The sequence below is a fragment of the Lissotriton helveticus genome, chromosome 5_1 (genome assembly GCF_964261635.1).
Source record: "Lissotriton helveticus chromosome 5_1, aLisHel1.1, whole genome shotgun sequence".
In the NCBI taxonomy this organism is placed as follows: domain Eukaryota; kingdom Metazoa; phylum Chordata; class Amphibia; order Caudata; family Salamandridae; genus Lissotriton; species Lissotriton helveticus.
In genome coordinates this window covers 1,977,537,732-1,977,554,761 of record NC_136065.1, presented here as the reverse complement: position 1 = coordinate 1,977,554,761, position 17,030 = coordinate 1,977,537,732, and positions in this window count along the sequence as shown.

Here is a 17,030-nt window from a genome sequence, read left to right as displayed (position 1 = left end):
ATGAGAGAGGAAAGAGTCGAGAGGATGAGAGTGCAGGGAAGGGAAAGAGTAGGGAGGATGAGAGTGCAGGGAAGGGAAAGAGTAGGGAGGATGAGAGTGCAGGGAAGGGAAAGAGTAGGGATCATGAGAGAGGAAAGAGTCGAGAGGATGAGAGTGCAGGGAAGGGAAAGAGTAGGGAGGATGAGAGTGCAGGGAAGGGAAAGAGTAGGGAGGATGAGAGTGCAGGGAAGGGAAAGAGTAGGGATCATGAGAGAGGAAAGAGTCGAGAGGATGAGAGTGCAGAAAGGGAAAGAGTTGGGAGGATGAGAGTGCAGAGAAGGGGATAGAGAATGGAAGATGAGCTCTGAGACTTAGGCCACGAAGGGAAGGTGAGTGTCTGGGGAAGGGGACAGAATAAGGAGAAAGACGGTGTGCGGAGGATGAGACTGCTGGAAATTAGAGCCACAATAAGACTTGAGCCTGTAAGTACTGTAACCACAGGGATAGCTCTGCTGTCTGATGTACGAGCCTGTAAGATCTGTAGCCTCAGGATCAGATCTGCTGTGAGTGGACTGAGGGTGCAAGGCATGTCATCTGAGGGGATCTCTGCTCTCTAGGCCCCTAACCTGCACCTGTGTACCCTTAGGCATAGATCTGTTGTCTGAGACAATGTCCGCATGCATTGTGAAGTTGTGGTCAAGACAGCCTTATAATTTAGCCATTCAGCCTGTACAAATAGGTTCACCCGAGTGATCACTCTGTTCTCTCAGCCCTCAGCCTGCACGAACCATGCCGCCGGAGCAGCAGAGCTGCTGTTGCCCGAGAGACAGATCAATGTTTGAGACCTGAATACTCTAACAGCTGTCACCTGCAACCTGATAGACAGCTCACCCGGTGAAATCCCTGCAACGTGAAGCTATTGTCTCCGTCTGGAAACTTAGCGGACATTTCCCCATTAGCTCATGTCATATATGTCTCATTAGTAGAGGTGGGCGTCACTCATGTAATTAGCTACAGCGTAATCACGCTGAATTACTGCAAAATTCCATGAGATTCTGCATAATTAAGTGAGAAGAGTAATTCAGCATTATTTTCTTATCGCAAAAATTCCCCATCTCGTCCAGAAATGGACTCGAGGATGCGATCTCTGTTAGGAAATACGACTAAATGCAACTGAACACGAATAGCGGTGTCAGCAGCCACTGGCGCACGCTAAACGTGCTCTTGCAGCAGGAGTCCCTCCCTCCCAAGCCATTCTCAGTATTTAACATTCTTCTCTTAGCGTAAAATGTACCTTTGCGGATGCAATTTGCCCACAGAGAATATTGCTAAATGCAAAAGAACACGAACCGCAGCACGAGCAGCCACTCGCACTCGCTAAATTAGTTGTTTCTGTATTTCCGCCCCAAATTACTCATAATTATACGAGCGGCCATAAGTGCATTATTATCAGTAATTCTGCATCAAAGAGTAACACGTAATAACCTAAATTACTCTGATTACTCCTGCGTAATTAAAATTACTCCAAAGCCTACTTATTAGTTCTCATGTCCCTGCCATTAGCTCACGCGTATCTCGTTTGCACCCATGATATGATATGCTATGAATTTGTATAGCGCAACAAATGCGAAAGGCGTCAAGGCGCTGGATGCCAATCCCAAGAGTATACCTGCCCATCTCCTGATCAGAAGGGGAGAATCGGCAGTCACACAGAAAAGAGACAGGTTTTCAAGGCCGTCCTGAATGGCATGTAAGGCTTTGTAAGGTCAGATGAAGGGGGAAGGTGTTTGCCTCCCCATCTCTTCCTGCGCACTCCAGGGGTAAGCACTAGGTGGTGGCTCCGTGATCGAAGGAGTCTACTAGGTTGATTCCGCTGAAACATGGATTTTATTGCTCCCGGACTCACACTATGAGGTGCTTTGTGAAGAATACACCAGAGGAGGCCGGTGGTAGGAGTGCAGCTGTGTGGTGGGCGGGGCGGGGAGGAGGAGGAGGGTGGGGGTAATAAACTACGGCATAGGGCCGAACAGAGGTAAGTAAACAAATAAATAAATAAAACAAATGTAATTGCGCGTGCTGCATTGCCAAATGCGATGCCGCACGTGCAACAAAATTTGTTTTATTTATTTATTTGTTTACATACCTCCATTGGGCCGTATTTCATAGTTTACTACCCCCAACCTACTCCACCCACGCCCTGCCTCACCGCCCCGCAGCACTCCCACCACCGGCCGCTACTGCAATACTCATAGCCTTGAAGGTGACCTGCTTCTGTACGGGGTGCCAATGAAGACCATGCAGTCCTTTAGAGACTGACAAATATTTGTGACTCCCTAGTGTAAGCCTGGCCGCTGCATTTTGCACCACTTGTAATCTAGCAAGAGATGTCTTGTTGATGTCCAGATAAAGTGCGTTGCAATAATCAATCTTAGATATAATTTATGCCAAAGCCACCTGTTTGGGTACCAGGGAAGGAATGAATGGAAAGATCCTATGAAAGGTTCTAATAATCCAGAAGCGGGATGACAAAGAAGGATTGACCTGCAAATCCAAGGAGCGGTCAATGTCCAAGATGACTCCTCTCCTTAGTTTTTAGAGATTCGTGTCTCTCCTCAGCTCGCGGGCCTCTATCATTAGTTCTTATCTCTCCCATTATCTCGCATACCTCTCTCATTAGCTCCCAGTCTCTCCCATTAGCTCCCATGTGGCTCTCATTAGCTCAAACGTCTCTCATTAGCACCATGCTTCTCATTAGCTTGCATGGCTCTCTCAATTAAATCCCTTGTCCCTCATTAGCACTATGTCTCTTCCTTTAACTCCCTTTTCTCTTCCATTAGCTCATGCGTCTCTCATTAGATCCTGCCTCTCTCACATTCGCTCACGCATGTCTCGTCCCTTAGCTCCCATGTGTCTCTCACACGTGTCTTAGCTCCATGTTGATCCCATTAGCTCCCATGTCTCTCTCATTAGCTCCATGTTGCTCCCATTAGCTCCCATATCTCTCTCGCTAACTCACACATCTCCCATTAGCTCCCATGTCTCTCTCATTAGCTCCATGTATTCCCATTAGCTACCATAGCCCTCTTAACTCACACATCTCTCATTAGCTCCCATGTCTCTCTCATTAGCTTCTTGTATCCCCATTAGCTACCATAGCCCTCTTAACTCACACATCTCTCATTAGCTCCCATGCCTCTCTCATTAGCTTCATATCCCTCTCATTAGCTCCATGCCTCCCCATTAGCTCCCATGTCTCTCTCATTAACTCACACATTTCTTATTAGCTCCCACGTGTCTCTCGTTAGCTCCATATCTCTCTCATTAGCTCCATGCCTCCTCCATTAGCTCCCATGTCTCTCCCATTAGCTCACATGTCTCTCATTAGCTCCCATGTCTCTCTCATTAGCTGACACGTCTCTCATTAGCTCCCATGTCTCTCTCATTAACTCCATGTCTCTCATTAGCTCCATGCCTCGCCATTATATCCCATGTCTCTCTCATTAGCTCACACATCTCTCATTAGCTCCCTTGTCTCTCTCATTGACTCCCATGTCTCTCTGATTAGCTCACACGTTTCTCATTAGCTCCCATGTCTCTCTCATTAGCTCAAACGCATCTCATTAGCTCCCATGTCTCCCCCATTAGCTCCAAGTCTCCCCTATTAGCTCCCATGTCTCTCTTATTAGCTTGCACGTCTCTCATTAGCTCCCATGTCTCTCTCATTAGCTCACACGCCTCTCCCATTAGCTCACACGTCTCTCATTAGCTCCCATGTCTCTCTCATTAACTCCCATATAGCTCCCATATCTCCCTCATTAGCTCACACGTCTCACATTAGCTCCCATGCCTCTCTCATTAGGTCCCATATAGCTCCATGTCTCTCTCATTAGCTCCATGTCTCCCCCATTAGCTCCCCTGTCTCTCTGATTATTTCGCACATCTCTCATTAGCTCCCAATATCTCTCTCATTAGCTGACACGTCTCTCATTAGCTTCCATGTCTCTCTCATTAACTCCATGTCTCTCATTAGCTCCATGCCTCCCCCATTATATCCCATGTCTCTCTCATTAGCTCACACATCTCTCATTAGCTCCCATGTCTCTCTCATTGACTCCCATGTCTCTCTGATTAGCTCACACGTTTCTCATTAGCTCCCATGTCTCTCTCATTAGCTCAAACGCATCTCATTAGCTCCCATGTCTCCCCCATTAGCTCCAAGTCTCCCCTATTAGCTCCCATGTCTCTCTTATTAGCTTGCACGTCTCTCATTAGCTCCCATGTCTCTCTTATTAGCTTGCACGTCTCTCATTAGCTCCCATGTCTCTCTCATTAGCTCACACGCCTCTCCCATTAGCTCACACGTCTCTCATTAGCTCCCATGTCTCTCTCATTAGCTCCCATATAGCTCCATGTCTCTCTCATTAGCTCCATGCCTCCCCCATTAGCTCCCCTGTCTCTCTGATTAGCTCGCACGTCTCTCATTAGCTCCCAATATCTCTCTCATTAGCTCACACGTCTCTCAGTAGGCCACGTGCCTCTCCCATTAGCTCACAGCATCCATTAAACCTTTCAGAGCCTCGTGCGCTGACCTCACAGCCCGCTGAGCTCAGTAGCAGCACATGAATATTTTATAGCCGCCGCTCAGCTAACAGGGCAGCGTTTACCAGCAAATGACTGTCTGTGGCTTCATCCCCAAGGTCCACTTACACACTGCTCTCAGCGCACTTACACACAACCCCTCAGATGCACGTTCACATAACTCCCCAGCTCCAAGTACACACAACCCCTCAGCTCCACTTCCACACTGCTCGGAGCGCACTTACACAAACCCCTCAGCTACACTTCTGCACTGCTTGGATTGCACTTACACACAACTCCTCAGCTCCACTTCCACACTGCTCGGAGCGCACTTACACACACCTCAGCTCCACATGCACACAACCCTTCAGCTCCGCGTAGACAGCACCCCGAGTTCCAAGCACACGACATATGAGCTCCTTTCACAGCATCGCTGAGCTCCACTCACACACAACTCCTCAGCCCCACATACACACTACCCGGAACCCCTCTTACACACTGTTCCCAGTGCATTTACACACAACCCCTCAGCCCCACGCACACACAATCCCTCAGCTCCATGTACACACAACCCCTCAGCCCCCCACACACACAATCCCTCAGCTCCATGTAGACACAAACCCCAGCTCCATGTACACACAACCCCTCAGCCCCACACACACACAATCCCTCAGCTCCATGTACACAAAAACCCCAGCTCCATGTACACACAATCCCTCAGCTCCATGTACACAAAAACCCCAGCTCCATGTACACACAATCCCTCAGCTCCATTTAGACACAAACCCCAGCTCCATGTACACACAATCCCTCAGCTCCATGTAGACACAAACCCCAGCTCCATGTACACACAATCCCTCAGCTCCATGTAGACACAAACCCCAGCTCCATGTACACACAAACCCCAGCTCCATGTACACACAAACCCCAGCTCCATGTACACACAATCCCTCAGCTCCATGTACACACAATCCCCCAGCTCCATGTACACACAATCCCTCAGCTCCATGTACACACAATCCCACACAATCCCTCAGCTCCATGTACACACAATCCCTCAGCTCCATGTACACACAATCCCACACAATCCCTCAGCTCCATGTACACACAATCCCTCAGCTCCATGTACACACTACCCTGAGCTCCGAGCACACTATTTATAAACTACATTCACACTACCACTGGCCTCCACGCACACACTACCTTGAGCTCTGCGCACAATGTCGGTGAGCTTCACTTAGAAGAAACTCTTTCATCTCCACTTAAACACAACCCCACAGCACCTCGTACACACTACATAAGGCGCGCAACACCCACATAGGGCTAAAAGGGCTTTAGCCCCCCAACCCCGGCCTCTCGTGTGTCTCAGCCCGGGCTGCTGCAGCCTGAGCTGCTGGGGCATCTGCTGGGCAGTGTCTGGAGTCTTAGCTCAGCCATACCCGAGTTTTGCACAGGTCTATAAAAGACAATTTACATGACTTTTGTGTACTAGCTAAGGAGGTTTTGCATATTTTTTTCACTGGTTCATGTACCCCCTGGGTCCCCACTCAGCCTATTCCTTACATTTGTATTCTATTTTTACTGCCACAGTGGGAACATGCATTAAGTGAAAAGGCATCTCAGGAGTAGGGATGCCACCTTTCCATAAGAAAAATACCGGCCATTTGTTGTTGCTTAAAAAACTGGATGAACTGGGTCACCTTCCTCAGAGGGGCAGATAACATCACTGGCAAATTCTCGAAGGAACATAACGCCAAAAACGACATGTGGGAAGCCCTCGACGCACACTTGAAAACACGCCGGACCTAAACCCCCCGGCGCCCCCCCCCCCACCTCCACTTCTGCTCTCTTTCTCTTTCCAGGGGGGGTAATGTTGCACAATCAAGGACAAGCCAAGAACAATGAATACAGCGCACAAAAAGCCCAACCTACCCCTAATGTATACCCCCCTGCATTGCTCTGTACTGTCTGTATCTTCTGATATGCAAAGTATATTTTAATTAAAAAAATTGAAATATATATATATTTTTTTAAACAAAAAGAGTCTGCAAAGACCGCGCCTTGACACTAAATAGGGCTGTAAATACAATGGTATGCATTCATTTGTAATATGACTTTTCTGTCTATGTTTCCCTTAATTACTAGTCATGAATCATTAATGCAGCCCTAGACCACATTTAAAAGTGCTTTCTATTTATATATGCTATTTGAAGTATGCACAGATAATTGCTAAATAAAATACGGGCTATAGAGGATATTGCTTATTTTTGTATTGGCTGGGACATCAAAATACCAGTGCAGGTAGAAATCCAGTCAGCTGGCGCCCCTAATCACAAGTCTGAAAGTTTGTTGAGGATCAGCAAATCATTTATTTCCTCCACCCTCCATCCTTAATTGATGCCATAATAGCAATACTTTAACTTATATCTGATACCTTGTGCCAGCCATCAATAACATGCTGAGTTACTCTAAGTGTCTGGGAATACTTCTTGCATTCAGAAAACTCACTCCTATTTCTCACCCCGTCATACCCAGTGGCAGGGACACCGAACACAAGTCACCACACCCGGCTGAAGGCCCTGACATGATGCATGTAATTCTTAGCATATAGGGTGGATAAATAGCAAAATGTTGAAACTGATATCAGGTAACTCTTGTTATACGATTTCCTGTGCTCCTTATATATGGGGTGTTAATGGCAAAATGCTCACCCGTTTAAACTGGATGGACTTTTTAGAGGCACCCCTGACATTAAATTTCTTGCACTGTCATACTGAATGTACTCATTGGCATAAGGGGCTCACCCATGAAAAAATGACGACCTTGGTATAGTGAAAGTAATTCCTGGCTTAAGACATTTAAAAAAAACGAGGTCTACTCGTAGGAAAGGTCAGGTTTCCCTGGTGCACCATGAAAGTACTGGAATATTTCATAAATGCCCTATAAGGGTCTGCGGCGATTAAGCAAATTTGATCCCAAAAGTTTCAAAAAATTCTCGGAGAAGTCTACTCTCCCTTAAATCATTTACAAGTAATCTGTTAACTTGTTTTGCTTCTTGGACAGTCTGCATATCTTCATGAACCACGGGACTGTGAGGATGATGCACTGCCTTCAGCTTCCATGTCAGAGCACCACCCGCAACTTGCACTCACTCACCCGGAGACGACTCAGTTCAAAGTATACACTAGGCTGACGTGCACCATCTTGAAAAAAGCAAATACTCTAATGGAATGCCTGAGAAGTAAAATATGTGAAATGTAAACAGGAATTACATCCTGGTATGGGTTACCTTAAGAGTTTTTACAATCATGTTGATAAACTGAAAACAGTTTTTGCCGGTAACATTAAGGGCATGGATTAATGGTGAAGTCCTGGCAAGAATCATGTGCACTGTGCTCATGTCCGATTTCACCACATGAACACTTTTAATCATGCATGACAGTTTATGGGCGCTACCATTTGCGTCACTTGGTGTTGCGTGAGTGCCTAAGCTCGGCCTTAGTGAACCTGGGCCCTCGAGAAAGGTAGGCGCTCTCTCAGATGAAGAGTTTCAAAGGCAAGTAATCAAGGGAGAATGGATCACTAGTCCTGTTTTTACCAGGGTCTAGGGTTCTTGTCGTCTAAAAAAAACCCTCATTCACGTATTACTCGTAATAGCGGTATATCTTGGTTGTCCGCTTTTATTTTCTAAGTAAAAAGCATCATCATTGGGTCTTATCTGTGCTTTCCTCCACCAGGAGGGAGACCAACTGGTTATTTGCAGTAGTGATCAGAGATGGTGATCAGGAATAGTGAGGGTGAAAGTGAAGTCTGATGGAGCAGGCCATATCCTTGTACTGGGATATATGTGTGCTCTTTTATTAACTTTTAGTGAGCTGTGAAGTAGGTGGGCATGACAGAAGGGGGGAGAACCCGGGTCTTGTAAGTGAAGGAACGTTACCTACAATGCCTATTTTGCACCACTGGCTGGATAGTTTGCATAAGAATGCCGGCTTCAAGAGCCTAGAAGGCTGAGAGTGCAGCAGCAGTACATTAGCTGCCGTGAACTCAGTGTGTGAGTGTGTGTGCAAGGGTCTTGAATAATTCATCCATTGATTCCTTGATCAGGAGTCAGTGAAGTGATAGGAGCATTGTGGTCTGGCCATTTGAGGTCAAAGGTGAGGTTGGTGGCTTTTTATGTATTGGTTTTGACAGTGCAGCTATACATTGTAAGATTGCAATATACACAGAGTGGGCCTTGGGTCACCTCGTTCAACCTTTGGCTTCCCTCACACATCATTCATGTTTATTACAGTTAATTAAAAGCATTTCTTCCACTACCATAAATTGTTTACCAAAAAACACATTCATTTTCGGTGCAAAATACTGCCACTTAATGGATGTAAGAGCAGACAAATATAAAATAAGCCGCACATGAAGCTCCTTAAAATTATTTAAACAAAGTGCGTTAGGAAAACAAGATAAAATCGCCAACAGTGAAGTCTATTGAGATAAGGACGGTGTGATGGTAAAATGCATATGATCATTCCCAGGCCGCACTATAAATGGCACACTATTTATATGCGCCACAGAAACGAAAAAAATGTTTTTTTTCCGTGGAGGGCTTAGCAAGCAATTCAGTGCCTGAAAGACAGGATAACCATGGCGAAGGAAAAAGGTAAAATGTAAATCCAGTATTTGTAAAGCGCACAGCTACCGTAGGCATCCCGGCGCTGGGGGCCGCCGGGAAGATTAAGCGAGCTATTGCCCAGAGTCACATGGTGCTGGGCAGACCCTTGCCGCCGGAGCTGGGGATTGAACCGTGATCCCCAGTGTCCGGCGTCAGTCTCCCTGGCCGCTGCGCCACACCGCTTCATGTACCCATTGGCAGCCTGTCTGACAGTCAGCTGGGGACTGCTGGGGATGCTCTCTACACAGGCAGTAAATGATAGCGTCCCAACAAGTCCCAATAACAAATCGATTAAAGATATTTAGTTGCGCAGAGATTAACCCATTGGCTGCTTCCGCTTTTTTGCGGCGGTTTTAAAAAACGGGCGCGGTCGCCATTGGCCGACGGCAGCACCAGCGAGGTAGTGCTGCCGTCGGCCAATGGCCGATGGCAGCAGCCAACGGGTTAAACATGTGCAAGTGCATAGGAAATGAGCTCGATTTCCAGATATTGTGGGCAGAGTCGATAATTTTGTTTTATGGGTTTTCCACCCACTTTGGCACAACGTCTAACGTGGGAAGCAGCCTGATGCAAAGCTGCAGAAGACTAATTTTGAGTAGGCATTGAACCATTCTCCCAAATATTCTTCTAGCTGGTTATTTTTGTAGTGGTGAATTACTAGCCTTGCATGACTTTGGCTTTATTTGACTAGCCTCTTTAAGCCACTGACTTGAGATTTTGTCAATTAAGTCCAGTAGTGGCCTGTCCTTAAGGGCCGAGGCGCCCGCCCATCCACCTTTTTTCAAACAAGAAGAGTGTCTGTCAGGCTGAGCAATGGTCAGCCTGACTGACAGACGCTCTTCATTTTCAGGTCATGTAGTCAGACCCTGTACATGAGCTGAATAGGCAGGCTCCTGGCTGCTTGAGCTGAAGGTTTCACACCCTGTGGACATGGCCTCCTCTACCCGACAAATCTATTGGAGGCCCTCCGACTCGTGATAAAGGGTCGTGTCACATAGACTCAGCTGGGGGCTCAGTTTTGAGCCCCGAAGTGCCCAGGGCTGCATGTCCATCAGTGACACTTGTAACAGAGTGCGGTGGGGTCAGCAGTCTCATTGACCTCATCCCACTCTGTGTTGAGTGAGGGACTGCTGCCTCCTCTCATTGGATGGCCCATAACAAGGTCAGCCAATGAGAGGAGCATCAATCCCAATCCTCTAAGAACCACCAAGGCTTTCCTACTGCCACCTGAGTTTGGTGCGTGCTTGCCTGTGTGTGTATGTATGTGTATTTTCGTGCTTATGTGCAGTGAATGGGTGTGTGCCTCTGTATGTGTATGCGAATGGTGGGTGTATGTGTGCACGCTTGTGCATGCATGGGTATGAGTGAGTGTGCATGTAGATGAGTGAGTGTGAGTATATGCGTGTGTGGAGCGCTAGCCCACCTACCCGAATTCCCATCCGCCAATGATTATATCTTGCCCAAACCCAGTGGAGAAGTCATCTCTCACCTAATGCTAGTGGCTGAGGAGTGTATCCTTCCATCTCCACTCGAGTGCTAGCATTAAACTGCAGAAGACACAACTTCACAATTCAGCCTTCTCTACCTGTTCCTGCTGGCTCTCTCCTGTGTGTCTCACACTAATGTGCTGGTGATGCATGCGTATCAAGCCAGGCTTATTGGTTTTGCCAAAGTTTAGGTTTTTTTTGACTGCCATTTTAGCTGGAGGACTGCCATACTGTTTTCTAATAGTGCAGCACCTTGATATCCTTGGGTACAGATGGTATACAAATGTTTTGTGTTTAGATAGTAAAGAAAGCACTAGGATGAATACGTTACCTGGGTAAACATCCTTTTCAACAACTGCGTTACAATGCAAACCATTACCCTGCATTTTTTACTCCGCAAAAACTTTTACAACGCAGGGCTTTACACCGCAAACCATTACAATGCATTCCCCATTACAATGCTTAGGCGGAGATAGAATAGTACATTGCGTTGAAATGGATAATGCATTGTAAAGCCCTGCGTTGTAAAAGATTTTGCGGAGTAAAAAATGCGGGTTAATGGCACATGTTGTAAACACGTGTGGAGTAAACAGACATATTCTGTTACCTGTGGTGCAATAATAAAAGGTTCAGGATGCCTCACAAGATAAACCCTCAGAAACAAGCTTAAAGTTCAGGATGAACAGTACTCAAAGGTTCCCACTCATATGTAAAAGCATTCATGAGTAAGGGAAGTGGTAGTACAGGAGTGCTCCTTTACGTACGTACAGGCTTTTGAGAATCTCATCCAAAACGTCAAACTCTCTATTAGTAAAAGTGCAAAGAGGGAACTGACCATTCTATTTGTAATAACTGCACATGAATATCCCCTGAATATTCTTATCTTCTTTAATTTTAGATGTTTTGGGGCCAGTTCACAAAGGCATGTACTACTACTACAGGAGAACTCTTTTATCCACTCTTGGATGTCCATTTGAATAAGTCCCAAAGTTTGCAATTTGTGATGGAGTGAGAGGCGTCGTGGAAGTGGTCGAGTTTAACAGAAGGGACGAAAGATAGCTTGACACCAGCAGTATTGAATAGGGGTGCGAAAAGTTGCTAATTATTTTCTGCAGCATTTACAAAAATACATGGAAACATTTAGAACTTTTGCCATGAAATTAATGGCTTTTGGGGTTATTTATGTTGCATGCATCCTTATTTATTATAAACAAATTTGTTCTGCGTAAGGTATACTTCATGAAAGAGTAAGGCTTTCATTCTGATGGTGCCAGTAAAATGATTTAGGGAAACCACATGGGAAATTAACAATACTGTAGGGTTCAATTATTTATGGGTAGAATATCACTGTGCCAGGTCAAAGTGTGGAATAATGTATTAATAGTGCATGTTTTACCCATTTCCAACTTAGAGGCCGATTCTGATGTCGTTCGGAAATGCTCGGAATGGGATTCTGTTTTTCAGAATCCGATTCGGAACCCTTGTTTACGAACAAATCGTACACATTTCCCAATGACCTATTACGATGCCCGGGAACTGTTTGAGCAGTTTGAATCATTTTCGAGAGGTATTTGGACAGCCCAAGTCTTTCAGAGCCGATTCGTACACCTCTATGGACACGGTTTCCAGTCAAGCGATTACAATGACCGATTCGGACAGCCATTCCAATTCAGTTCGCCCGAAACGAAACGGCTGTCGGGATCTGTCTTTGGGGGCCCATTTCGTGCCCCCCTTCAACCGGAGGTGTACAAATGGGGCCCATGGGGGAACCCAAGTGCCCCCTCTTCCCAACCATGCTCAATGTGGCAGGAACCATGTCGTGCCCGCCACAGGGTGCAAGGTTTTCACAACCACCCTCTTTTTCAATGGGAGCCTGTGTTCTCGTTCAGAACACAGACCCCCATTAAAGTCAATGCGAATCCGACTGAACAATGTTGGGTGGCATCGTAATCGGTCATCCGGACGCACAGGACCCTATTCGTTCAGAAACGAGTCCAAGACTGATTAGTTCGAAATAGTTTCCTAATGACATCGGAATCGGCCTCTTAGGAACTTAGACACTTGTAAATTTTTCCCGCACAAATTTTACCCAATTTTACCAGCTAAAAGTTTTGTGGGAAAAGTGCAGAAATGACTGCATAAACTGTAATCCTGATTTGGGGCATACCCCAGTTTCCCCCTTAATTGAGATTTTCTTCCTGTTTGGTCTGAGGGCATTGGTGCACAGAAAAACTCAAAAATAATTTAAAAAACCACTTACCTCTTTACCACCGGCCGCCGCCTCTTCTGTCTCCATCCTCCTCTGGGCAGGAAGCACACAGCTTCCCAGAATCTCCTGCCCAATCACAACGCTGCAATAGCAGCGTTGTGATTGTTGTATTGGTCTGAGCACCAAGGTTTGGAGCTCAGACAAGGGCCGGCACGCTGTGCATGTTCTCCACGCAGGCTATAGTAAATGCAGAGTGCGCATGACACTTTGGCCGGCCCGTCATGCGCACTTTAGGTGCTACCACCACCAGAGGCGCAACTAGAGACACATTTCGGGGGGAGCTAAGAAAAAATTTCGGGGGGGCCTGAACCTTTAATCAGTAGGCAGAGTGGAGCTGCAAGGGCTCTTAGAAGGGGTGAAACAACTGCAGGGCCTAATTAACATTCAAATGGTCTTTTAAAGACCTGTGAAACGTTCGAGTGCGGCTCTGTGTGTGCCTGGGATCTGTCTCATCCCGGGCTGCCACACACGAAGGGGGGGCTGAAGCCCGGTGAGTCCAATGGGTGTTGCGCGCCTGACCATCACTCCTCCCCCTGCGACACACTAAGCCCAGCCACGCCCACCTGGCTTGAGCTGCAAGCTGAATAAATAAACAAAATAATAAATACAAATGTTATCATTTTATTTTTTGTATTTAGCTTGCAGCTGAAGCAGTGGGGTACGCTCCTCCGCCTTAGCCGTAGAGCCGGCACTCACTTTCTATCATTAATGTAGGGCCTCTTTACTTGCATCCACGTGTGAACATACTAATGTCATCCATTTCAAAGTCCCTTCCAGAATTTTACAGTGGCTCCGGGGGTTCTCTGTAGAGAATAGATTAGAAGAGCGGCCAATGAGGATGTTCCCGAAAATGACATTTGTCCTCTTCCCACAGGAAGATGCATCATTGGGGTAAAAATATACAGGTATGGAAACTGGAAGACAGGGAAAGGGAAAGTAGGAAGGACCTTTGCAGCTTGGGCTTGGAAATGTTAGTACTTCCGGGTAATGAACGCTGAGTACAAGGCCACAAATATCACTTTTGGGCAGAAGCAGCAGCATCAGTTAAAAGAGCAACAGAGACAGTATTTGATGCTTGGGCTTGTTCCAGTTCTCTCCAGTTTGCATCTATTTGTTATTTCAGCACTTTTATATTTTATCCCTTTTCTTCTTTCCAGAAGAACTCATGCGTGGCTTGTCTTGACCAACTACAGATCAGCTACCTCCCAACTATATTTGCATACCAGGTACAGTAATAATCTTAAAGAGAAGTTTCTGAAATATTGTCTTGGGCTACTTCCATCGATGTTACACTTACCTCCCTGGCAACGAAATCCAGACTTGAACAGCTGCCTTTTGTGCGGCGGTGGAACAGAAGATCTACCACACTTAATTTGTAGTTGTAAAGAGCTAATGGATGATCACAGAGTGCTCTTAAAAGCATCCTTCAATCAAAGAGGCATTCATACTTGAAGGCAGGCTGTGTTGACTTGCTTTGCCCCAGATGATCTGCAGCTGAACTGCCATCTAGTGAAATTTCTCAAAAGGATGGAAACGAAGTTGACGGCCCTTGCCTGCCCGCCGGGGCCTGCCTGTTTCTCATGATTTCGTCATGTCTCCCATTATCCATGCACTTTACAGGCTTCACCGGCTTGCCTAATATGGACTGTTTTCGGTTCTTACTGGCCATTTACATTCTACTATTTCTCTCCCAACTTTGCGTTGCACTATTCAATCAAGTACCTGAAAAGATGTGAAGAAAATTGCTTATTTTGACTAATCACCAGGGCTTGTGAGCACTGAGCACTCGTTCGTTCATGGTTAAACTCACAGCTATTTTTAGGTCGAGCATTTGAGACCTCTTGTATATACTTTAGTATATACTTATATGTGTATGTACTTTGTGGGCTCTGGAGATGAGCCCTAGGACTTGTCTGCTTCCACTTAGGGACTTTTTTTCTGTTCAACTGCCTCTATTTAACTGTATTGATAGAAAACTACCAGTAGAGGTCAGTCAAATACCAGAATTGCTATCTGTGAAGGACTTTGTTTTTAAAAAATTTCTGGCAACTGCCTCTATTTAACTTTCTTGATGGAAAACGACCAGCAGAGATCAGTAAAATACCAGAATAACTTTAGCATTCTCTAGATTCCAGTCCATTGAAATCGTCTTCCACGAGCACCCTGAGACAATAATATTTTTTTCAAATCTTCTATTTTCAGTGATATGACCACCCAAGGCCCTGATTTTATATTAAAAACAGAGCTTTGGATTATACCATTTCCTGCTGTAAGGCAATAATTCTCTCCATGTGTTCCCATATTTGGCTTATCACGCAGTTTGGTGCTTACTTTCCCTCCATGTTACAGAACAGTAGATGTTTCAGCACCCTGACTAATGTGCTGCAAAGGCGAGACCGATTGCATTGCAAATGCTTGTTTATTTTGTGACCTTGCACAGTTTCTTATCCGATTGCTCCTGTGATTATGCACATTCTGGCTAATAAATGTACTTATGCCAGGGGCAGGCAAGCACTGACGATCCGTTCTACGTATGCACTTTACCTGCTTATAATCGCTGATATCTTTTATCTAGTGACTTTGCACATCTTCCAACCAGACTACCTCTGTGATCTGCACATTCTGGCCCAGGAACTCAACTTTGCCAGGGGGCAGTCAAGCAGGGCCAAACTGGGAATGCAAACCAGCCCTGGCAATAAGGTTGCACCAGCCCCTGGGGGTGGGGATGGGGGTGAGGTGGGAAACACTGCTGTTGCTTATGTACAGCGGGCTGATATTGCAGCTGCAAACCGTCCCGAGGAACAAAACAGCCCCCACCAGTCCAAAACCGGCCGCCACCGGTACAAAACCAGCCCCAACCCTTCCAGCCCACTGGAAATAGTGCCAATACAGGAACACTCCCCAGCCCTCACACAGAAATAAATGTAATAAATAGACACAACACATTTTTGGTGGAGCAAATTGCTGCAGGTTTATTTGCATAACGATATGCCAACATGGTGGGTTAACTTACGGGCGATCCCAGGGCAGGCCGCCCCTCATAAAACCCCGTGCCCCTAGCCAACCGGCATTGTCACTTTGGGGGAGGAGATAGCCCCTCCCTCCGGCGGACCGCCAGTCTACCCCTTACTCACGCGCCCTCCCCGCTACAGGGGGCGGAGAGTTGCAGACAACCCCCGGTTGCTCAGGTCCACAACCGCCCGTAGGACTAACGGGGCACCGTCGCTCCTTCAGGATCCCACGCGAGGACCTCCCTGGGGATAATTGGCTTTAGCACCCATACTGTGCTCCTGTAGAGGGTACCCTTTTGTACCTTACTGCCTTTGGATCACCCTGTAACTCCGCCTGCAACACAAAGTAAAAAGGTTTAGCTGAAACACCGCCCCCTGCCCATGCGCCAGGTATGCGGTGGGGAGGGAAAACAGCGTCCGGGCAGCCAGGCAGGAGGGGCACCGCCGACCCGAAACAGGAAAGGAGGGCGCTCGGAGGGCGGGAGAGGTATAAGTACCCCCCCCCCCTCCTCCCAGAAGTGACGTCACGAGGGGACCCACTCGGGTCCTCCCAACACTGCAACGCTGGCGAATGTGCCATCTTGTGGCACTAAGGGTGGCCGCCCTCTTAGGAGGGCCCCCTTCGTGGGCCCGGGGCAGCCTCGCATAGTGCCAATATTGGCACACTCCCCAGCCCTCCCACAGCAATAAATGCAATATATAGACACAACACATTTTTGGATGAGAAAATTGCTGCAGGTTTATTTGCATAACAATATGCCAACATGGTGGGTTAACTTACGGGCGATCCCAGGGCAGACCACCCCTCGCTGCCTGCCCACCTGATGAGCCATAAAACCCGGTGGCCCTAACCAACCTCATAGCCTCCACTCTGCAATGGCCCTGACCTTTTTATATGGCACAGCCCATCATCATTGCCTATATGTCTATTTTTAATGACACATAATTATGACGATTCTTTTTTTACAGCGGTGATAATCTGCTCTTTTAACCGATATTGCATTTCTGGGGTGTTGTTTTAAATGTTTTTTAATTGT